A 25,460-nucleotide genomic window follows, 5' to 3' on the forward strand; every position below is an offset into this window, starting at 1 on the left:
ACACTGGGAGTGCACAAGAAGTTGAGAGAGAACATGGCTGGGACAGCTGACCCTAAATGACCAAAGGAATATTTGATACCATATGACATTGTGCTCAGATATAAAAGCTGGGGAGACAAGGAGAAAGGGAGGCATTCTCAGAGTATTTGTCTTCCCAAATAACTATTATAATGTTGCAGCCCTGCTTTCCTGGAAATGGCTGAACACCTGCCTGCTGATAGGAGGTAGTGAATGTATTCTTATTTTGCTTTTTTGCATGTGCAGCTTTGCTTCACTTATCAAGCCATATTTATGTCAACCTATAAGGTTTTTTTTCTTTTCTGCTGCCAATTCTCTTCCCTGTCCCACTGTGGGGAAGTGAATGCGTGGCTGTGTGGGTCTTAGCTGGGGCTGACTGTAACATATAGCATGATACATACTAAATGCAACAAAAATTTTTTAGGACTTAAAAAATAATTGTAAATAATGGATTTAAGTAACAAATCACCATCATCAAGATATAGTGCTCCTAGCACTCATCAGCCACTGATGCTGTTTTAGAACCACATGAAGTGGTCTGGGGATGGTGAGAGGGATGGCTCTCTTCAAAGGTCCTTTAAAAAAAAGGCTCTGTGAATGGAACTGAACCTGGTCCTGGTGCTGTCCTCATTCCTCCAAGAGTATCAGCTGGATTTAGACACTAACACTTGTCCTAAAGTTATGCTCAGGGCAGGGCATTCCGCACATACTATAAAATGTTTTGTGGTATAAAATCACCATTCTCACTGGTTGCAAGCCAGTCTTCACATTACTTCAGACACTTGACCTAATTTTTTTCTCTAGGTAGTAGTTATAGTTGTGCCTTGGGGTCAGGGGAAATGACACAGACTGTGAATGTAGCCAATCTGCTCTACAAGGGGTTAGATTTAAACAACCTTGACATTAGTCAGTCCATAATACTTGGCTTAGGGAACAGAGATCTGCCCTTGCCCTTATGTGTAGATATGGTCCTGGATTTTTGCACACATCTATTTCACATTACAATAATAATATGAAATAAAACATGACTGATAAAGACTGGAAAATATGAAGTAATGGGAAAAAAAGATACGTTGCTAGAAAGTTATATGGATGCTTCTAAACTAGAAACAAGCAAACAAACTTGTGTTTTAGTATATCCAAACATCTGGTCACACACTGAATAAACTGGAAGGTAAAAAATTATATTCCAGGGCTATGTGACTGGCGAAAAATAAATTCAGTTATCAGAGCGTTAATCAGCTCTATGTAAACTCCCATAAAGACAGTTGAACTAAAAGAACTGATGTGAATACTGCATATAAAGCAGAGCAATACTGAATTGGTATTGGTACGGCTCTCTATATGTGGCAATCGTGAAGTAGCTTGGACAGTGCAGTCTCTTCCTAGTGTCTACATTTCAGAAGACAGATGATCATGGTAGCCACTTCTTGCTTTATAAAATAACGTGTTCTAAAATATTGTAAAAGTAAAAAGATCTTAGTAATATTCTATAAGTGAAATCACTGTAGCACCTGGTTGTTAGAAAATTAGAAACGGGTGGAAAAGGCTGAATATTGTGTACAATCTGTTATCAATGGTGTAGCAAAATTAGACACATTAGAAGAGTTTCTATTGCTATGTGTATTTTATTCTTGAATTGCAAACTACTTTTGAGTCATATGTCTAAATTAATCTGCTATGTATTTCCCTTTCTGGGTGGTCAGACATTTTTACCAAATCACTGGCCAAGTAGGTGCTTTCTAAGAAAAATTATCATTAATTTCACATTTAAGATAGATCCCCATAAGGCCAGTGTAGATTTATTGTACTGTAGAGGATGGAATAGATGAATTAATGGACATTCCATACCATTAATTTCCATGGGGAAAGTCCAATAATTATTCATAAAGTCATCTAAATTAAAGACCTTCCCATTAAACTCACTTGGAACCTTTATTACATGCTTTCACACTGCTCATGTATAAAGGAGTGTAAATTGATGCAATCATTATGCCATGAGGCAAGAAGGTGTAAGTTGGAAGCCTGTTTGACCTGTATTGTCTTCAGGGTCCTTGGTGTGCAAACTCATCCAAAACAGCTTTCACTTGTCCACTTCAAAGGAAATTCACAACTTGTATCCAAAGAAATTCTCGTATGTGACATAAACTAGTTTCTTGGCACAAGGCTTAAATTGGCATAACTTTCCAACATATCACATATAAGTAATTTTGTAAGTTCGTACTTTCTAAGGCCAGAAAAGATCATCTTAATCATCTTGCCAGTCTTAACACAGGCCATGGGACTATTTGAACTATTTTTTTATACAGCTGAAGGCATAAAGTGGCAGTAATTTTTTTTTGCGAATTTCAACCCCTTGCACGCTTTCACGATAAAAATGCAAAGTCCAGAATAAAATCTCTGAAAATAGAGCTTTCTTCCCTTAGCTAGCTTTCCTGTATTTGCAAATGTCTGTAGCTATGTGCCAACAATTATATAACCAGAATGCAGGTCTTAAGATAAAACTATAGTGTTATATTTTAAAATTTAAGCTGAGAGAAGAAAGTGTCAAACTTAAAGACTGGGAAAATTAAGAATGAAAATGGTACTTATTTCCACAGTTCGAGCAGAACCTAAGGAGAAGTCGGGAAGACTAGATATGAAAGAATTTGATTTATCTTCACATACCTTTTTAAAGCTTGACCTATAATTACATGAAGCCTCTTGAATTTCTGTGGTGAAAGACGAAAAAAACAGCTAGTCTTAGGATGGAAGATTTTTTTGTTTTTGTTTTTTTTTTTCAGTTCATGGGCAAAAAAATACTGGGATGATTGAAAGGAGGGAAGTTAGATTAATAGCAGAAGGTTGTACTTTGCTCACTACTGTTCTTTTGCATCGGTATCAGTATCAATCTTACCCACTGACTACATGTATGTTTGTGTTTACTTGGAAAATAATTCATTAAATGAATTATTTTGCCAGAATTACAGTTGTTCTGGGAAAGTAGTTTCTTTAAACCCAGAGAAAAGGCAGACGAGCTGAATCAACTTCATATCTCCAGCCAGAGCAGGTAGCACTGAAAATTATGATCTATAGTCCAGTCTTTGAATTGGGGGATTTTATGTTTCTTTGTAGCCAAGGTGGCCTATTCAGATGTTACATCTTGACAGCATTTGTTTAAGATGGACAAGGAGCACGGGGCATCTGTTGTTTATAATAGCGAATGACTTTGGGGAGTAGCCGAGTAATATCCCCCCTCATTACTGAGACTGTGGAAGGTGGGACCTTGCTTAGGAATTGTTATTTAACAGGATAATGCTGAGGATACTTGGGGAAAGTATACAGAATACGGTTATGAATCAGGCAAAACACAGACTCAAAGAAAAGCAATATCATGCTGCTAGCAGGGAAACAGACTTGCAGTGTTTGCCTTGTGAATGAGACTATGTTATGAAAAATATGTGTTCTAGAGAAAATTCACACTTTTCTTTTTTATTGTAACTACCACGGTGTATGGCTAGATGTACAATAGGACAAAAAGAAAGAGTCTATTGGGTCAAACTATTTCTTTGGATTTCCCACTTTCTTAGTATATGTGCTAACGATTATATTTTGAGTAAATCTCAAATGAACAAAAAGTTTAGTGAAACAAAGGTAAATACAGTATACTGCAGATTTGATTTGTGGCTTGATCTCAGTCCTGCCTTGTCATGGTAGACCTGCCCAAAAATTGCTGGGCTATGTCTGACTCTACTTGCTGTCTCCAGACCTGATCCTGCCCCGGCTTGCTGATAACTTCCTACCTTGACCTTGGATGTTCCCCATCTCTACAGACTTGTTTGTTGGTCTGGACTCTTGGCTGATCGTGATTATCCCCACCAGACCTGTTCTGCTGGTCTAAAAACAGGCATTTCCAATTTTGGAGGGTATGGGTATAATAAGAACAAAAAAAGACATTGAGAATTCTGCTGTAGTGATAATCTATGTACAAATCTCTCAAGAAAACATATTGAAGTGATAAGGAAAAATAAAAAGCATGAAAGGAAAGGGGAACAAAGTCTTAGCAACTGAAAAGTTGTGAATGTAGCTACAAAAATGAAACTGAACAGCAGTTAGAGCCTTTGTCAGTGTATCAGGTGGCAGCAGCAGTAGCTGCCTTCTGTCTGTGCAATGACTTTCCATGAATGACCTATCTCAACCCATCACCCTTTTACTAAGCTTGTGTCCATCAGTTGCAGAAGTCCATATCTAGCTTTACAATGAATTTGACATTTTGGGTAAGAGAGACTTTGGGTCCTCTTTACAGATGGTATTAATGAAAAAATAATGCCACAGGCATCAGAGTCACAAAAAGTGGCGTCATGCATGAGCTATTCCTCCTATACGATCAAGCACAATAGTAACAGCTGGAGGAATTCAACCTTGTGTATGCTTGAATGAGTCCATGTGCGATATAAATAAGTGATCAATGAGTTTGGCATGCTGCAAGAGTAATAAGACTGAAAAGCGGTAGGTACTAGTAAACACTGTAACTTCTCAATAGTCTTGTGTTGAAAGCCTCGTTACCATCATGAAATATTGCAAAGGAGCGCAGAACAGGTAAACAGCTTTAATATTTGTTTTGATCATTCCTGCTGAACTAGCTTTTAGAGAAAGAACTTGAAATAAAGCACTTTGAAATGAAAGGCAGGAGATCATATGAGAGCTCTGCCAAAGGGCTATCACATTTGCTAGCAAAAAAAAAATGCCGGGTTACGCTTCTAAAACTGCTGTTCCAAGGACTTCTGGCCAAGGGGTGAGACTGACCTCTATGCTACTGTACTTAGCTTTTCACAGATAAGGTTACTCAGTTTATATCAGAGTGTCTTAGAGAAAGATGGAAAATGAAGAGTCATGAGAACTTATCCCAGAACCTTAAAGACTACCTAGAAGATATTGGTTTAAGAGAGAAAATTATTCCAAACCTGTACTTTTTAATATTGACATGATTTACTTTAGGGTCTTTTTGCTGGAGTGGAGGAGAATTTGGTTAATCATTTTTGTAGATTTGATTTCCCATTCTAGGACACTACTTTAAAAAACAGAATACAGCTATGAAATACATTCTAGATGTACTCAAAATTTTTGCAAGCATTCTAATGAAAACGTGCTGCTAGAAATATATTTGCTGCTCACACAGCAAATATTTAGAGAGTAAATTATGAATTTTTAATCTTAAGATGTTTCTACCAGCTACCTGACTTAATTTGCATTTATCCATTCATTGAAGAAAATACATATGTCAAGAAAAATGATATTGCATTTCACTGAACAGTTCAGATAAGCAATTTAGAATCTGTGTTATTGAGAAAAAAACACATGGTAAATAGTGGTAGGTATTGAATATAGTTAAAATAATAAGCTACTTGTGGGCATTTGGCATATGGAAAAGAAAGTAAATTGTATTAAATTACTCACAGTGAATAATTTGCTGATTTCTCCAAGTTGCTCTTATTTTGATCTGGTCATATTGTGCCAATAGAGGTACAGTGCCAGAGAATAATAGAATCATAGAATCACTAGGTTGGAAAGGACCCACTGGATCATCAAGTCCAACCATCCTAACACTCCCTAAACCATGTGCCTCAGCACCTCATCCACCCGTCCCTTAGACACCTCCAGGGAAGGTGACTCAACCACCTCCCTAGGCAGCCTCTGCCAGTGCCCAATGACCCTTTCTGTGAAATTTTTTTTCCTGAAAAGTTTTTTTTCCTGAGAAGTGTGTCATCTTTAAGAAAGAAAGATTTTTTTAATGATTTTTTCATTTCAGTGATAATCATTGAAGTAGCCAGGATGTCTACCAGCAAAAAGGAATTCTGCATTGTTCAACGCGCTATCAGTAAGAAGAGGTTATCTCTATTTAGCCGTAATAAGTAGAGACTGTCAACTTCTACCTAAATTCTTAATGGATGGATGGAAAGAGAAGGCTTGAATAGAAGTTGGCAAGGCAGTGAGATTAAAAAGATTACAAGATTAAAAAAAAAAATCATCCAGAAAGCTTTTGTACATTGGCATAGAATATTGTAAGTTATACTAATCACTATTTCTTTTCATTTCTATTCCCTTCTGAAGCTGACACCTGCTCTGGCAGGATTAATCTTTGCCTTATATCATCCTGGAAAAGAAATCACTTAGTATTAAGTAAATCTGAATTCAAAAGAAAAAGATACATGTTGAAAGGATAATTAGCTATCACCTATCTCAGGTACATTTTCCCCAGATACACAGAGGAATATGTACTGCTAAACTTCTTGCTTGGTTATGTTTCCTCACCGCCTGCTGTGAGTACATCTCTGGTGTTAATCAGTTTCAGTTCCAAATTCCCTCTAGTGTGGGGGTCCCCTGCTGCTCCAGATTGCATGAATGGTAATTCATGCTGAAGCTCACAATGCATCAAGCACCTAACTTCCAAACATATCCAGAAACAAAATTTAACTGGTGTTGTAGACAAGACTGAAGCGGGTTTGTTTCATACTATCCCAACGTCATACACGCCCTAGCTACACATTCCTGGGCATGCAATGTGTGACCTTACATTCACACTGTAGAAAGATCACTTTGGTGAACAGTAGCATAGGTCTCATGTTATTCACTTTGTTCTGGAGGGAAAGAAAGGGAAAAAAAAAAAGGATCATTACACCTTGCCTACATGATTCCTGGAAAAGATCCAGCGCTGATTTCTGTATATTGTGGATACAACAAGTCTGCTCTAGTGAATTGGTGCTCAGCAGCATGGAGCGCTATTCTCTACCTCTTAGTTTATAGGCAGGCACCACTCCCTGGAGTGAGTGCATTTAGCAGCACAGATATAACCTCTGGCACCTTTACAGGGCACAGTCTGTCTCTCTGTCTGTTGCTACTTCTCGTAAGTAAGATGCAGCATTGTTTGGTGTCATTGCTCCTGCTCAGCCTCTGCTGTCATTTAAACACCTTTTCCCATAAAAACAAAACAGGACATTCTGGGTTTACAGTCACCCCTCAGAGACACATACAAACATGTCATGCCCTGCTTATGGAAGACCAGATCACATTAAACAATAGATACCTGCACACCCTTCTCTGTCTCAGTTTTTTCATGACTGGTGAGCATCCTTACATTTTGGAAGAAAGCTGGTAAAAGTGCCTGAAACCCTGCTTTGCTTTTCTTCTGGTATACAATATCTCCTGCAGGTCATGAAATATCCTTGCATTTCTGCAGCTGACTCTCCCCTTTCAGTCTCTTTTACTACAGTCATACAAGATGGTATGTGAACTGACTAACCCAGGAAAGATTCTTATGTACATAATGGAAAAAGGCCTGGGTGCGTGCCTTTGTGTCACTGATGTGTCGATTGTTATGGATGAGATTTATGTTGATAGCAAGAGAAAGCTCCTATGCTCTTAATCAGGTCCCCTCCTGTGGATAACTGGTGGACAAGAACTATGAGGTTTATTATAAGATGCACCCATCCTGGAGAGAAGAATCTCAGCAAACATTTCTGTTATAATTGTTTACTGACTTTTTCAGATAGTTCTCAGACAAGTTACCAAAGCCTTTACAGGGTAATCTGTTACCAAGTAATGATATCTTTCACACTCTAAAGAAAAATATTCGAGGTTGCAAACATCTCTTTGTTGAACATTATCTCATTTAAATCATCAAAGTTTAATGACTCTTGTTGTCTGCTCCGTGATGAAAGCAAGAATTTCTCATAACACTACCTGTGGGATTTAGCTCAGTGCTGAGCAGAAAGTCAGCAGAAAAGACATGCAAGGCCCAAGTTCAAAGTGATGCTTGCAATCTGACATTTAGTACTAGCACTATGTACTAGCACTGAATATGAAACATGGCCCATAAACTGTAAATAGACTGACTTCTTAACATCCTGATATATTCACCGGTAAAGCTATATAACATGTGTGTAATGCTTCATGTTGGAGCATATATGCTTTTATTTTGAAAATCAGCTGTACAAAATTAACATTTAAAAATCAGGAATTGGTCACTCAATTCTAAACATTTTTTTTCTCCAAATTATCTTTGTGATTCTTATTAAGAAAATCTGTAACTAGCAGTTATGGTTCTAATATTTGAAGTTTGGGGTTTAGTCTGTCACCTGTTGAAGAAGTCAAGTATGTCTAGAGTAACAAGTATCTCGTTAAGGAAATTAAATGAAAAATTCGAAGTAACCTTTGAAGTGAGAAAGACAAGTTTAACATCTTTCTTTCCCTCTGCTCCCCATCACTATAATTCACACTAATTTCCTTAAGGTATCAGTCAGTATTTTCATAATGTTTTCTGAAAACTGTAAGTGGAAGTGTGTGCTTCTGAGAAGGTTTGCCCTGTATTTAAAGACTATGACAAGTGTCCTCTCAGGAGCTAAGTCCAACCATCACTAGAATAACTGGCAATATTATTTGTTGTTTAACCAAGTGCATGTTCAGACTTCAGCAATGAAATGTAGAACAGCACAGTTCTGCACCTGATTGTTAAACTGCTTTTTAACCAGCACTGATAGCCAGCTATTTTTTTTTCCCTTCTTCAGACATGGAATTTCGCATTCCTCAGTGTCAGTCCCAGTGTCTTTCCTCAGATTCAACTCTAGTTCAAGCATTTCATTAAAGATTCAACCTTTTGAATGTAGAGTTTTCTTCATGTGATTCAACTTCATGCAGGTGCAATGATAGGACTGAAAACCTGGATAAAGCTGTTTTGTCAGTTTTAGAGGTGAAATGTATAACCTTTAGAACTGATCTTACATGCTGTCATATAGAGGTCAAGTAGTGGGGTCATAGGATGGAAAAAGACCTGGAAATATTCCAGTTCAAACCTTATGAATTGTAGGTAAATGTCCTGTACAGGATCTAAAGAACATCAACTTTATACGACATTGTATATCACAGACCACATAGCACTTTCTAGCATCCTGTTATGAAGTGAAGATTTATGGTAAAAGATCAAAATTCTCAACCACACAGTACTTCAGAGAGAAAGCAAAATTTCTCTCTGTGTCCACATAGCAGAATTTCTCTCTGTTGTCAGAAGAAATTTGAGGGGTAAAATTTTCACCATGGGCTTTCCCCCATATATAACATGCATGTAACACTTCCATTACAAAAGTTCCTTAGCTTATACTTTTTTTTTATAGCTTTACTATAAAGTGGCTTGTTATTTAGATGCTATACAAGGAATGTAGTTCCTTTGGATAAGCAAAGAAGTCCCCTACATAGGAAAAATTGCATAGTGCCTCCCAGTTGTGTAGGCAAAATAATAGACAATAGCTGATTCGAGATAGGGCTTATAGCTTAGTGAGCTTTTTGGTTCTCTGAATGAAGAGTTGTGAGCCCTGCATTTCTTCAATTTCACTTAATGTACAGACAAAAAAAGCATAGACTAAAGCAAAAAGTATTAGGCTGATCATGCCAAACAGAAAAAAGAAAAGGACTTAATAACCTTTTTAATAACTATCAAATATGTTATTTTAAAGAATCCCTGTTTCTCAGGCTATATTTACTGTTCTCCTGTCTGATACTCAGTGCTAGTTGATTTGTTTGCAGGAGAGAATTTTAAAGGAAAAGAAGAGCTAATTTTCCATGTCAGCGTAACAAATAAAATCCATGTGCTGTGGATAGTGATCATTAAAAGGATCTGTCATTAAAAATTGATCTAAGATGGGTTCTCTTTGTTAGTCTTTTGATAGGAGATAGTAATTAGAATTGTTTGGAGAAAGATGAGTGATACTATGGAATAAAATATACCATTTGATTTAGGAAACAATTAAAGAACACAGAAGCAATTTTTCCCATATTTTTCACACTTGCATGCAGGGCATTCCCTTAACTGCAAATGTGATTGCCATCAGTTGATTACCAAGGAAGTTTACATATCACTCGCTTTGTGTTTAGGTCACTAAGCTACAAAATTTAAATGGTTTATTGAATCAGAAGGGTGATCATAGGCAGGACTTCACATCTCTGTACAAAGGTTTTTCATGATAGAAGGAACTTGTAGACTAAATCAACTGGTTAATACCGATTGCTGCAGAAGTCCATTAAGTGCAGACACCTATAACCATATTCAAATATTAATATGGCATCATTTGCGTATGAAGAGGAAGAGTAGCTTGGTAAAATTTGCCCAGGGCACTTCAGACTTTCCCTAAATCTGCAATTACAAGGGGCTTCTCTAGACCTCAAGATTTGTATCTTCTCAAGAAAAATAACATCTTAAATTCTTCTAAGGACTCCTTCCATATTATGCAAATAATAATAACATTTCTAGTTAGAACACAACTATAAATACAGGGGAGAACTGTGAAATTATCTGTGTAAAACTGGATTCATAAATTAGAGTGGTTATATTGCAGCTTTTTCAAAAGTTAGAACCCTCATTAAAGTATCCTTGACTTAATTCTGTTTAAAAAAAAAGTTGCGATTGACACTCTAATGCTGCCTTACTTAATCTTCTTGTATAATTTATTAATCATACACTACCATTGCTAAATCATTTAAGAATAAATTTTCATTGTAAGAGGAGTGTCGCTGTAGTTAGATCGTTATGTATTTGCAAGAAAATGTATTATTCTAGAGAGAAGAAAATATTTTTAGCTTTCTTATCGTATTTTTTGATCTTTCTTTCATTTATCCTTAATCTCTTAAGCTCTCATTCAGAAAAAGCTTGGCTTTGCTAAGTTTAAGTATATACTCAAAGTCAATGAGACTGAAAACCAAATTTTTAGAGTGTGATTAATTATTTTGCTAAATAGTAATACTTTCACAAGTTAAGGATTCAGACAACTGTATATACTTGCTTTCCTTGGTCTGAAAGTCAGTCACTATACCTTCATTATTTCTCTGTGACAGCATAACTGTACTGCAACTGCAACATGGACTGACAGACCTGTACTAACTGTACACTAACTGAGGCTTATGTATATGTCTGTGAGCATGAGTGGCAATATTCTTACCTTATGTAAGTCACCAAGAACATTGTGTATTTAGTTTAAGCTTGACAACTGAGTGGAATTCAGTTCCCAAAGCACTTAATCTAGCGACATTTTAAATATCATGGTATGTGTTGTGTTGCTTTCAGCAACAGCTCTAAAGGGTTCTCCGAAGTCTCTTTTATCACAGCTGCCAAACCCATCTTTATGTCTCAGGTAATCTAAAACACTTGGGGAAAAAAAAATCCATATTTTGGTGCAGCCGGATTTCATCTTTGGCTCTTTAAAGGGGCTTAATTACGTACTGAAGGTGTTCTCTGTTTTCATGGGATAAACAGAGTTTGGGACAACTCCTTTGGACATGACTAAATTTTTGGTGACTGAAGTCAGGTAAAATAATTTCTTTTCCAAGCCTTCCATACAACTTGGGTTAATAATCAGCCTCTGCTCTGTGACATAATTATGTTACATGGATAATACTGAAATGTGTAAGAAATACAGTATATTAAACCCCACTGTAAGGTATATAAAATATTAATATAAAAAACAGCGGGTATAATATTATAAACTTTGATATCCACACAGGTTGGAGGGTGATTTTGGTCTTCAACTTGTAATGGCTATGTTTTGTTGCCTAATTTATAATATGGCACTTACTTACTTACTTTTAATCTATGTTCCTTAGCCTCCTTAAAGCGTGAAAAAATGAAAACATGAGGTTTACTTTAGAAAGTATATCAATTACCTGTGATAATGAAGATAAGCTTATATGATTTATGCATATGTGTGTTCTAAGAACTTTACAGAGAATCTTCCTAAGCTAGGGAAAGAGTGGTAGAACAGCATAAAAGTATGATTCTTTTTGCTTAAATTGGTAATATTTTTTCAGTAATTTATAGAATCCATATTTTAACATTATATTTTTGCAGCTGTGCTTTATTACTTAGTAGGTGGTCATGATCTAAAAGTCTAGGTCAATACGTGGTATTTGAGCTAGACCTGAAAGCTGCGTGACGGAGATGAAGAGCAGAAGAAATAAATAAGTGAGATGTTCATACTTTACACAAGAATGTTAGTTTCTGATTTTTAGGGTTTTTTTAAATCTTATTTTAAAATACTACAGTTTTCTAATTTTCAAATTTATTATTTCTTACAGAATACTCTGATGTTTTTCTAAACTAATAGGCGTATCTGAAAATTACTGTCAATTATTTTTAAGGGAAATGGTTATTTTTAGTAAGAGAAAACTTAATCTAATATTTATATATATTCCTAATTGTGTCTTTTAAAGTACTCCCAGGCTGGAAGATGCTTTTGCTGAGAACCCACTAAACAAAAGCTCTGACAGCAGCCCAGCTCCTAAAAACCTTTAAAACTCTGCTTCTTCCCCAGCCCTGGTAGTTCTGTCTAGTCCTGTAAAGCTCATAAACTCCTCATTCCTCAGTGAAAACAAGGAGAATAAACCACATTTGCCATTTCTACAACATGCTGTTTTGGGGATTTGCTGTTCTGAAATACATTAGGATAATGTAACAAATGCAAATTACCACTGGTTTTACAGCCTCTCAAATCTCACAAATGCCTTGTCCAATTATCCTCAAACTTTCTGGGGAGGGGGGGAAATCATCTTCTTTCAGAACACCACACAAGAGAAATTTCTAATAGAAGAGTCTGATGTTAAAATTAGATGGAAGGGCCTAATTGAGCTTATAATGGAAGGTACTTACAACCTTAGCCATGGAATGACTAGCACATCTCTATAATACAGTCTATTTCAGAAAATCAGAAAGCTTTAGACAGATTGCCTGACAGAGAATTCAGAAATAGAGAAAAAAATACTAACCATGAAAAGTCTGTGTTTGTCACTATGCTGGTGTTGCCACTGACTGCATATCAAGAAAAAAAAACCAAACCACTACTATGTTCAGTAATTAAAGAATGGCCACATTTGTGCTGAAAATCTATGAAAGCTAAGAACTTTGAGGACTGTGTTTACTAAATCTAGCTGAATTATTCTGTGTTTTCTATTATATAACACATACCAAAATATGATAAAATACCGTCTTTAATTCACCATTTAAAATAGTTATATTTGGCTTTCAGCTAGTGCACCACCACTTTCCTTAGCGGGGCCAGATCCATGTTTATACATACACACAATTTGATCTGTAACACATCTGAACATCTTGGACAAAACTTTGCCCATGAGGGTTCATAGTTTCACTCCTACGTTTTTATGCCTGATATTTGGCCTTGTGAGGCAATTTTTATGCAGATAATCAGGCCTGCATTAATTTCACTTAAATTTAGACACCTAACTAACTGGATAAATTAAGACCAGAACTGCCATAGGTGATTCAGGTCTCCAATGACTGTGCTCACTTAGGTGCTCAAAGCTACCTGGAACAAATGTTATTCAGTGTGCCTGGTCTTCCCAAGACAAGTGAGGCATGAATACAAAGAAAGCAGGATGTTGACTCCGCTCCTCAATGCAGTGTTCAAGACAGTTCTGTCTTGTAAAGGGAATTATCATCTGCTGCTGGATTAGACCTAACAAAAATTTACTATCTCATTGAATGAGCTGAGGAGCATGGATATGTGTGTCACAGCATCTCTTTTTCATAGTGTCTTTCAAAGTTACTGCTCCTTTCTCAGTTTTAAACTGGATATTTAATGTATTTTTAATGCATTTTTTTTTTGTTTTGATTTTTTTCTCTTCCATATTTTTAAAACAAATGGGACCGAAGAAAGATGTCGCCCATGGAAGCTCAGGAATTCCTGGGGTGTGTATAATGCACACTATGTGTTTTGGTTTTTTAATACCTACGTAGTGGTGCCTGTGATGGTCTCTCTGTTGTAGCTGAATATTTCTACTGTTTGACATACTTCTTGTAGCTTGTGAGCCACTGAACCAAATGAAATTTTCAGTTAGCAAATTACTCAGTTTTTTGAGTCACTTCACTGTACCTATAGCAGAGTAGTACAAAGATTTCATGCTTCTTGCATATCATTAATTTTCTGGTTTATATTTCAACAATTTACTTTTTTTTTAAGGCAAAATCCAAATTAGCTATAGGTAAACAGAAAACATTTTTCGTGGTAATACCAACTAACAGGTTACTGAAAGCAAGATGAATTTTAGAGACTTGCTTGCCCAGCTAGATGTCCACAAGTCTATGGGGCCGGATGGGATCCACCCAAGAGTATTGAAGGAACTGGCGGATGTCCTTTCCAAACCCCTATCCATCATCTTCCAGAGGTCCTGGCTGACTGGGGAAGTTCCACTAGACTGGAGGCTGGCTGATGTTGTGCCTATATACAAGAAGGGTTGCAGAGAGGATCCGGGGAACTACAGGCCTGTCAGTCTCACCTCAGTGCCAGGGAAAGTCATGGAACAGGTAATCTTGAGTGCTATCATGAAGCACACGCAAGAGAACCGGGTGATCAGGCCCAGTCAACATGGGTTTACAAAAGGCAGATCTTGCCAAACTAACCTGATCACCTTCTATGACAAAATCACTCAACTACTGGATGGGGGAAAGGCTGTGGATGTAGTCTTCTTGGACTTCAGTAAAGCCTTTGACACAGTTTCTCACAGCATTCTGCTTCAGAAACTGTCAGCCTCTGGCCTGGACAGGCGCACACTCTCCTGGGTTGAAAACTGGTTGGATGGCCGGGCCCAGAGAGTGGTGGTCAATGGAGTTAACTCCAGCTGGAGGCCAGTCACAAGTGGAGTTCCTCAGGGCTCAGTACTGGGTCCAGCTCTGTTCAATGTCTTTATCAATGACCTGGATGAAGGCATTGAGTGCACCCTCAGCAAGTTTGCAGATGACACTAAGCTGGGAGGAAGTGTCGACCTGCTGGAGGGTAGGGAGGCTCTGCAAAGGGATCTGAACAGGCTGGACTGCTGGGCCGAGACCAATGGGATGAGGTTTAACAAGACCAAATGCCGGGTCCTGCACTTGGGGCACAACAACCCTATGCAGCGCTACAGACTGGGGGAAGAATGGCTGGAGAGCTGCACAGAAGAGAAGGACCTGGGGGTGCTGGTTGACAGCCGACTGAACATGAGCCAGCAGTGTGCCCAGGTGGCCAAGAAGGCCAATGGCATCTTGGCTTGTATCAGAAATGGGGTCACCAGCAGGTCCAGGGAGGTTATTCTCCCTCTGTACTCGGCACTGGTGAGACCGTACCTCGAATACTGTGTTCAGTTCTGGGCCCCTCACCACAAGAAGGATGTTGAGGCTCTGGAGCGTGTCCAGAGAAGAGCAACAAAGCTGGTGAGGGGGCTGGAGAACAAGTCTTATGAGGAGCAGCTGAGAGAGCTGGGGTTGTTTAGCCTTGAGAAGAGGAGGCTGAGGGGAGACCTTATTACTCTCTACAACTACCTGAAAGGAGGTTGTGGAGAGGAGGGAGCTGGCCTCTTCTCCCAAGTGACAGGGGACAGGACTAGAGGGAATGGCCTGAAGCTCCGTCAGGGGAGGTTCAGGTTGGATATCAGAAAAAAATTCTTCACAGTAAGAGTCATTGGGTACTGGAACAGGCTGCCCAGGGAGGTGGTCGAGTCGCCTTCCCTGGAGGTGTTTAAGGAAAGGGTGGATGAAGTACTTAGGGACATGGTTTAGGGAGTGTTAGGAACGGTTGGACTCGATGATCCAATGGGTCCTTTCCAACCTTGTGATTCTGTGATTCTGTGTGATTCTGTGATTCTGTGAATTATGCATGCCTTGAAGAGAACCTATTTCTCATTAACTGTAAAGGATGACCAATGTGGTCATCTAAAATGCAGGTTTCTATACCACAGAGTTGTAGAACTGGTTGAGGTGGGGTTACATTCTTACTGAGCAACAACGTTTGGTTCAGAAGTCCCATGAGACACTTCTCTCCTGTCTGTTTCCATGCAGGTAAGATCTATGCATTGCACTGCAGAATGAGTTTCAACCGGAAGCTGAATTGAGCTTTTGGTACAAGTTCACACAAGTGCCATTCTGATAGGCTCCTTCCTGTGAGGAGAAGCTGGGGTCTTGTGCTGTACACAGATGGTTCCAGCCAGCTCCAACTGCCCCACCACAGGACGTGGCTGAGCCCTTCAGCCAAAGTGATGGCATTTCTGGGAAAGCGTATTTAAGAAAGGGTAAAACCAAATGCCTGATAGTGAGGAGTGAGGAAAAAATATGAGAGAAACAGCCCCGCAAATGAGAAAGAAAGGACAGGACGACGTCCTCCAGGCCCTGGAGCAGAGATCCTCTGCAGCCCCTGGAGAACACCACAATGGAGCACATTTGTTCACACGTTATCACAGAATCACAGAATCACTAGGTTGGAATACACCTGCAGGATCATAGAGTCCAACCATTTCTGTCAACCACTGAGCATCTCATCCACCTGTCTTTTAAATACCTCCAGGGATGGTGCCTCAAACACCTCCCTGGGCAGCCTGTACTAGTACCCAATGATCCTTTCTGTGGATTTTTTTTTTTCTAATGTCCAGCCTGAACCTCCTCTGGCAGAGCTTGAGGCCACTGCCCCTTGTCCTGTCCCCTGTCACTAGGAAGAAGAGACCAGCACTGTCCTCTCTACAACCTCCTTTCAGGTAGTTGTAAAGAGCAATAAGATCTCCCCTCAGCCTCCTCTTCTCAAGGTTAAACAACCCCAGTTCCCTCAGCTGTTCCTTGTAAGACTTGTTCTCCAGCCCCTTCACCAGCTTCATTGCTCTTCTCTGGAATTATGAACGAAGGAGTGAAATTGTGCCAAGAAAAAAGGGGAGGGTGAGGGGAAGATGCTGCTTTAAGTTTTTTGGGGGAAGGGGTGTTGTTTTTTTTTTTTTTTCTCAACCATGCTTTGTTTTAGTTGGCAAGAAACTAAATTAATTTTCCCCAAGTCAAGTCTGTTTTGCCTTTGGTGGTAAATGGTAAGGGATCTCCCTATCTATATCTCAACTCCTGTTTGTTTTTTTTTTCATCTTATTTTCTCTCCCTTACACAGAAGATTTTTTTACAGAAATTTTAAGAAGAAGCAGTTTTCATTTATATTGTTTGGATGGGAATTTTGGAGTTTCTTCAGTTGGAAGTACATCATTTATTTTTGTTGTGCTGACTACATTGTAGATCTATCCATGCCACAGCACTCTCAGCATGGGTCTGTTCTCAGCCTTGTTGTTCTGGTCTTAGGTAATTCATTCCTTCTTTAATTATTTTTGACTCCCATCTCTGAACTGACCAGACTAATTTATCTCTGGGCATGGCACTACATGTTTTATGACAAAAAAAGAGGAATTGCTGGTAAATTTCTGTTGGAGAAAGACTGAGAGACTAATTCAAATCTAGAAAGTAGCAAGTTATGCTTTGAAATGTAATGAAGGCTATAGACCCCTACTAAATAAACGACTGTGCTCTAATGTCTTTTCCATTTGGAATTTAACATGAAAGACTTAAAATTAAGGCCATTTTATGCAGTGTTCAATTGAGATTTACTGTATTTTTTGCATACAAAAAATATCTGTGACTAGAGACATTTTAAGACATCTTTATTTCTCCTTGGTGCTCTCATATATTTTATTTCAGTTGTATTCTAATACTACATAGACTCCTGTCCACAAGGGTGCCATTGAGAATGTCATGCCTTGGCTATGTGGATAATCTGTGAGAAAATCATATTTTGCTTCTGAAGCTTACAATTTAGTACCACTGAATATTGGTATGGATTACAAAAATATTGACTTCTTGATCATTTGTATCATGAACCAGATAGTTTAAACATAATATAATAATTATTGTATAATCTATGTGATACATAGGTATATGTTTACATGAATATGTGTGGTGATTAAGGGCATGGACTCCGTGGTGGATACGTGATGCAGAACAGAAAGTATTCACACTCAGGATGTCATTGAATTGTGGATTATCTACAAGTGGCCTGAATAAGGAAGGATGTACGAATGGATTTTATCAGTATCTGTAGCATGCACCATCCACCTTCTCTCTCCTCAGCAAGGATTAACTAGAATGAATCATAGACTAGCTCAATAGCCTATTCAGATAATTTAACTACACTGTGACGTACTTATGTAAGACATGGGATTGTCAGTAATTTACCTGCCATGGTAATTAGTTTGTTGTATTAGCTATAAATATAGCTCGCAGTGTATTCACTATAACTCATTGTCTATTTGACTTTTCCACAGTCAGCTATTTTTATGGTTTAACCCCTGAAGTTAGCAGTACTGTTGATCTTTTATACCTGTCTTACAACAGATGCCTAATTCTTTCAACCAGACGCTTGTTAATATTAATGTATTTTCTAAGTTAGTCCCCTTTCAGTAGCTTAAAGTTTGAGACTTTAAGTATGTAGTAAGATTCAGTGATTCTTAATGATGTGTTTGAAAAAAATAAACAGAGACACAATACACTTGACAGCAAATGAGTTGTGCTAATACTTTTCTTCATCTGTATTTTACAGATAGTCTTGTAAGTTACTGCTAAAACTCCTGTCTGTGCCGGTTTCATGCTTGGAAAGTTTCAACTCCCTCTCTCTAAAAGACCACCATCTTTCTTCCTCCAACTGTCAAAATGAATAATGTATATCTGCTTCCAAACAAAGGCAGTAACTGAGTGGCACTTGTGAACCAACATACTTGGAACTGCAGAACAACAGTAAAAGCTGAAGGAACCTGCTCCAGAATTTGAAGTCTGAACACACAATTTGTATTTGTTGCCTGCAATCACCTGTTCTCTGTGTGAGTATGTATTTATCAATATACACATACATATATATCAGTCCAAGAACAAATGGTCTAAGGAGCTCTCATAATTTCAATAAGGGGGACACCAGAAATTGTAGTATCAAAAAGAAAGAAAAGTTGTTCTGTTTTCTCTTTGTACCCCATTTATAGCAGTGAAGAAGCTTTGCAATATCCTAAAGATGACAGTTCAGTTTGCAAAATTTGGACCTCCATCTGCACTGCAATTTTTAAATGATTTATACTCAGTATATGTTCAGTCACAGAAAGGAGAATGAAAGCAACTTTTAGAAAATCTTGGATGCATTACCTCAATAACTGTATCGGTAAGGGCTTTGGAGGACAGATATGAAATAGAGGAACATTCACCACTCACTCAAGAAACGCAAAGGAAAAGATCAATGTTTGAACAATAAGGAAGGTCGAAATAGGCAGAAGTTAGAGGGAATTCACTGTCAAGACTGGGGTACAGAAAATGGAAATTTCTTGTCTTAAGTCCTAGTTAGTATCTCTGAAAAATCTAGATTCTTTTACAGATACATTTTGCAGAATTATGGTAGTTAATAAACAGATGGCTACATAACAGGTTTCAGCTGGAGAGTACCCATCAAGGGATGGAGGAGTGAAAATGTGACCTTGAGTTTTGAGGCAGGACTGGGAGAAAAAAACGGTGTGCATCCATGCTAAGTACCCAGGTGGAAGTCTGTAAAGTCAACTTGATTCAGTGAGCTTTGAAGAAGCAGGAGGTAGTTCAAGTAGTTACCTGATGACTAAACATAGAAATTACCTTAATATCAATGCAAAAATCTGAGCTTGAATATAATTTTTACCATTTTTTTAAGCACGGAGCTCTTTGCTTCATTAGTACAACAAGCTGGGTTTTTATATCTCTTATCTGTGCTGCAATTGACAGTAATATTACAGCAAAATGAATATAGGTTTGTATTTGGGAAGGCAGATACTTAAAGCCTCTGTAATTAGGCTTCAATAAGGAAAGTAGTAGTAGTAGCTATTTGCAACAGTGCTGTACCAAGGGTTATGCCTTTCTGAGCTGAAAGTGGCAGATGCAAAAACTTTTATTATAATACTTTTGAAGTGCTAATCAAGGAGTCTATCAGCATCTTGAAATACTGTTTCAGTAATTATGTCATGTTATGAAAACAGCATTCACTAAAAGAATATAAGAAAAGATTTTTTAATCAGTGTAAGTAGTAGCAATAAAAACTGGCCTTACAGAATAATAACATATATCATATTAGAAGAAAGTAATTTCGTTCATAAAACATCCTTCTTCAATATTCTGTCAACAAAGAAAAAGTTTTATTCTCCACTCACTCTTTCAGAAAACTTTGGGGGTTTTGTCTGATGAGAAGATAGAAGCATGTCAGTTTAAAAGGCAAAGATGGTGACACTTGGTCAGATACAGAAAGACACAGGGCCTTTTTTTCTTCAATAGCAATAATTTTCATACTTTCCAAACCTTTCCCTTGGGAACTTCAGAGAAAATGAGATATGTACCATAAACAAGCAGAAATTTACAGGATTAAGACTTCAGTGTTTGTCATCTTTCTGAGGTCACGCTGAAAAATTTATGACCATTTTTTTCTAACTTAGTAGTTGCAAGAAAAAAACAGAGTTTTGTAGTGATGGTTTAGGTATTGATGATAAAAAAGAGGCTGATTTAGGCTATTAAAGCAGAAATGTTCACCATCTGGAAGACATATATACTATATAACATCTGTTGATTTCACTCTCCAGAACATCACTAAAATACTTACAATTAAGAAAAGCAGTGACTATGTATAAACATAGTTGACCATTACTGGAAGAAGCACCCTATAACAGATGTAATTTTGATACTGTGTAATTCAACAATGCTTCATGCAATATTAATGACCCTTTGTAACATATTCTAATTTTAAAATTCATTACTAAATTATTTAGCAGTCTATAAAACAGATGTATGGCACTGCAGCACCCAAGTTACTGTATCCATTATAAAATTGTATTTTTATAATCTCCATGTAATTTATCCTTTAAGTCTCATACAGAATCAACAGATGTTTCCAGGTGCTATGACTCACCTTCACCTTCCTCTCTCCCCTAAAAGGTTTTACTTGTGCCCCCTTATTATCTGTTTCAATATTAAATGTCAAGCTTTTATGGTCAGTTTAATTGGTGTTGCTCAGAGATCTATGGACATATATTTTAGGAAAACAAACAGACAAAATGTTTTATTTTTCTTGTAATATCAGTTTGCATTTTCTAGAGGTTAGAAGTAACTTCTGTGTCCAAGCATACTTGTTTTTTCTCTCAGAAAAGGTATGAACTAGCAACAAACTTTACACTTTTGAAAGACTAATTCACATTCCTCCTGTGGGTGACAATACACCCTTGGATAGTCTTTGCACCTTTACCTCCCTTGAATGTTGCAGAAAATGTTCCGGAGGAAATTATATGACATGGGTTATGAATCTGTATGGAAGTTCTGGGGGTGGTAGAGAAGGAAAGGTGATTTTCTTTCCTCTGTTGCATTTGATTTGATGACAGGATGACATGACAGAATGTTTGATTAAATTGTTTGCACTATTACATAGAATAGCAAAAGTGAGGGGAGAGATATATTTCTCTAATTATAGTAGCTGAAACATGAAAGCTGATAAGGTAAAACAGGCAAAGCATAAAGGCAACAGGCTGTGAAAAGTACAACATGGTATACCAGCAAATAAGGAAAAAGAATGTTGATTTTAAAATGCTACTTCCATATGGCTTACTTTAAAGTCCAAGGTATGCACCATATCCAATTACCTCCATCTTCAGAAACAGAACTCTGCATGAAAGTGTACATAAATGTATCTGAACAGGGTCAGCTTGCAACTTTACTCAGATTGTTCAGTAAATATGTTTTCACATTTTTTTTTTTTATTTATTTCTCTGTTTCAGGGTCTGGGACAGAGGAAGATCAGAGATTCTAAATATGCCTAGCGCAATCACAGCGTGAATCACAGATTCATATCAGTTTGCTCTTTATGTATCTGATTTACGTTTGATCTCCAGATCAACTACTAAGATTGAAATCTTACTGGGCTGATATTGTGTAGACTCTAAAGGATCAAGGAAGTAAGATAGTCTGCAACAGGCAGCCTGTTATGATTACCACTAGTACAGGCAGTCTCAAGTTCCATGCTTTGATCCTAGTGTGTTTCAAACTACTATGAGGGAAGTATAGACATAATCCTTTCTTATTTGAGTTAGAATGCTTTTATATGACCATGTAAATATTTCCATTGTAATTCTCTACAATAGAAGCAAGACATGTGCAGCACGTTAGCTAGTTAGTGTGTGTTACAATACGCAAAACTTGTGGACTGAGTATGCCACACCGAAGATTTGACCCAATTGACAGCCTGCACCTAGAATAGAAATATGCCTGATGCACAATTTACCCCCATAAAGTCAGAGAACCATCAATTCTGTCTCTAAATTTGAGTGAATCACCCTATCTCCCCATAGCCATTAGATAGAATTGGAAACACTCAGGAAGATTTTCTTTCTGATTAATCTTGGATACCTGTCATTGGGTGGTATGAATTCCCTTTGGAGCTGTTTGCAAAGGGATCTAGGATGTCTAGCACAACCATAGACCGAAGATGCCTATGCAAGTGCAAATAAATTCTGTTCCTGTGGCAAACTCCCCCCCCCCTACCCCAGCCCCAATCAGAATTATTAAAATATTTAAACTTCCTCCATGAAGTCTATATGGAGATGGACATAATACTATCCAATATCCTTTAATTTTGAAATGTCTTGAGAAATATTGTCTTCCTTTTCTAAATTGTTATTATTCTTATAGGAATCCTGTGATATCAGTGAGTGGTATGTCGCTAGAAATAAGAATATCAAATAATTTAATTCATTTTTCTACCTAGTACATTGGAAGTGAGACAGATTCCTCTGGAAAAGAAATCTGTCCAAAAAGTTTCAGAGTGAGAACAATATAATATAATATAATAGCTGCTGAATCTGCTTTCCTTTTTATTTTTTTTTTCCTTGAACAGGCAATATAGGGAAAATTGCTCAGCTATAGAGTTAACTAGGAGTAATCCCAAATGGCAGGAAGAAGGGCACTTCATAGTCACATAATCAACTGAAACAGCATTTAGAAAGAACAGACAGCTGGCCCAGTCCAAAAATCAGCAGCCAAGTGGGAGAGTTTGTCATTCTGTAAATGGCAAAATAACAAACACCTGACCTGAAGATAATAGGTTAATTGCTTTACTATTACATTTTGCATTGATGTTTGTTTTAATGTTGTGATGGATGAAAAGAGGTCATTTTTAAAAAAAATACAGGCCTTCCAGAACTGCAAATGTCTGACTAGTGGCCTAATGAAAAACATCTCTTAGGTGATAAAATGAGTTGCATGCAAATGACAAGTGGGCTTGATGTGCCCTGAAAACATTCAGCTTGGAATGACCTGTGATCATAAATTACTGGCATGCTGCATCAGATCCTAGACTCGTAATTTCATCAAGATCAACAAGATGCAATCTTGAAAACTGTTTGCATGATGTGAGGACGAATTGATGCCCTTGTCCTTCCAGACTGTTGGATCGCATGCTCAGGAGTCTGACTACTTTGTGTCTCTAAGTAGCAGTATAAGGCCATTGTAAATAATTAAATAGAAATTTGTTACCCTTTTGTCAAATGTATTTCTGATGTTACTCTTCCTTCGCCTCCATTAAGAAATCCCTTGATTAAATTTTAAAGTCTTAAACAGTTTGAAGGGCTGAGAGCACAGGACACAAACTACAGCCTGAATGTTTTGCACAGGAAAGTCATATTCTCTCTGGGAGCAAAGAAAATAATATCAAGTATTTAATAAGCAATCCCGTGATCCTTTTTCAAGACATGATGGTATAGATTTAATTACTAAATCAGTGGCTGGTGCTTGTAGGTCATTTATTTTTTTATCTATTTGTTTTTAGAGATTCTGAATTTCTCCATATATTTGCAAATGTTTCTATATAAATAACTAAAAACTTAATCCATGCAGTTACATCAAGAGGATATGTGTAGAATAGTTCATACAAATATGAACTCTTCAGAATAAATGTTGCTGTTCATAACTTAAAAGACATAAATCTACCAATAAAACTATTTTATGTTTTCCGAAGTGTATAAAAGAGCTTAAGAAAGAGACACACTCTTATCCTGATTTCTGTAACTGGAGACATGATTAGGGATCATTCATTTTATTATATATCTTTCTAAATATATGTATATATTTATAAAACAAACTCATTATACTGCATATCTTGAGGTAGATATATAAAATTTTACTGATGAAAGGAAACAATCCATACTCAAGGAAGAAAAAAAAAAAACATTATGAAAGAGGAGCATATATTACCACAGCTGAGACCTTAATTCTGGACCAGAGGACATATCATTAACGTTGACCTATTAATACTAGCAAAAATATTGTTGTGCAAGCCTGACTGCTCTCACGCAAATATATCATTGTTTTATTTTCTATTCGGATTCCTTAACATTTGTATGCTCCATCCCTTAAAGCTATCTATCATTTTCACTTGACTCCAGTGAAGCAGTAGAAAATAAAAACATCCTAATACAGTATAACATTTAAAAGACTCTCGCATGAGTGACAGGTCCCCAGTCATCATACCACATTTACACTCCTTAACTAGAATGCTGTGAAAAATTGTGACTCCCTGTTACAGATTTATTTACTCCCCCGGTAATATGTGGACACGCATTTGGAAGATGATAGTCATTAATGTATGTTGCAGGCAGTGCATGCACTCCTTAGACTTTGTATTTTAAATATGCATGCACTAATTATTTGCTTACAGAAAATGATGACTCATCCAGTTTTCATATCAGACAGATCTAATCACATTTTCCTAACTACATCGTCCCATTTACAAATTTTACAGTGTCATGTTAAGTACTTCCCCCAATTAAACTTTGTAAAAGAAACTCTCTGTAAAACAAATGTTTCTGCCTCTTCTCTGCCAACATTTCATTATCCCTCAAGCCTGATACATGCTATCCCTTCAGCTGAGATGGGCGAATAGTTTCTTCTGAAACAAAGATATGCTGTTTCTAAGAAAACTTCAAGAAAACCTATGTACGTATCACTGAGGATATCTACATCATCTTCTAACTAAATGAGCTGACTTCACAGACAGCATTTTCAGATACTACACTTCAAATACATGTTCAGCAACTGTTAGTGGCTGCGGGCTGTATAAATGCCACATCATCAACTGCAAGCCGAGGAGAGCTACAGGCACCATGGACTACGTTATATTGTCCAATGCACAGAAGATGTTTTAGCACAGTAACAGAAAACCGTCTTGTATATACTTGTCAGAGTTGTGGTCCAGCAGTAGGTTTTTCATTTTTAGTTCCTCCAGTGGGAAGTCTGCAAATCTTCTGAATTACAATTGCCAAAAAAAAAAAATACTGTTTTTGAAAAAAAATAATTCTAATAATTTTTGATACCCAAGGTCCAGTTTCTATTATGGATATTGCTGATCTAAATTTGTTGAGCCCTGCTAAAGTCAGTGACTGTCTTGGGCAGAAGAACACAAGTGGGTCTGTATTTTGCAGTATTTCACTAGTTGTCAGCTACACCTAAAAAACTCAAGGGAAAGCTGTCTCTTGAACAGGTGATGATATAGGAAAATGAATTATTTTGGGGCATTTGGTATGCTCTTTGTTTAGAATCTTTA

General features: G+C 37.3%; 1 long non-coding RNA gene across 1 annotated transcript; it reads left to right on the top strand.

Moving 5' to 3' along the window:
* On the top strand, positions 1-23,702 carry LOC128850987 (uncharacterized). Its single transcript, XR_008448267.1, has 3 exons — positions 1-224; positions 18,420-18,696; positions 21,643-23,702. It is a non-coding gene; the product is annotated as an uncharacterized LOC128850987 (long non-coding RNA).
* The last annotated feature ends 1,758 nt before the right edge of the window (positions 23,703-25,460 follow it).

The sequence above is a fragment of the Cuculus canorus genome, chromosome 1, assembly GCF_017976375.1.
Source record: "Cuculus canorus isolate bCucCan1 chromosome 1, bCucCan1.pri, whole genome shotgun sequence".
Lineage (NCBI taxonomy): Eukaryota > Metazoa > Chordata > Aves > Cuculiformes > Cuculidae > Cuculus > Cuculus canorus.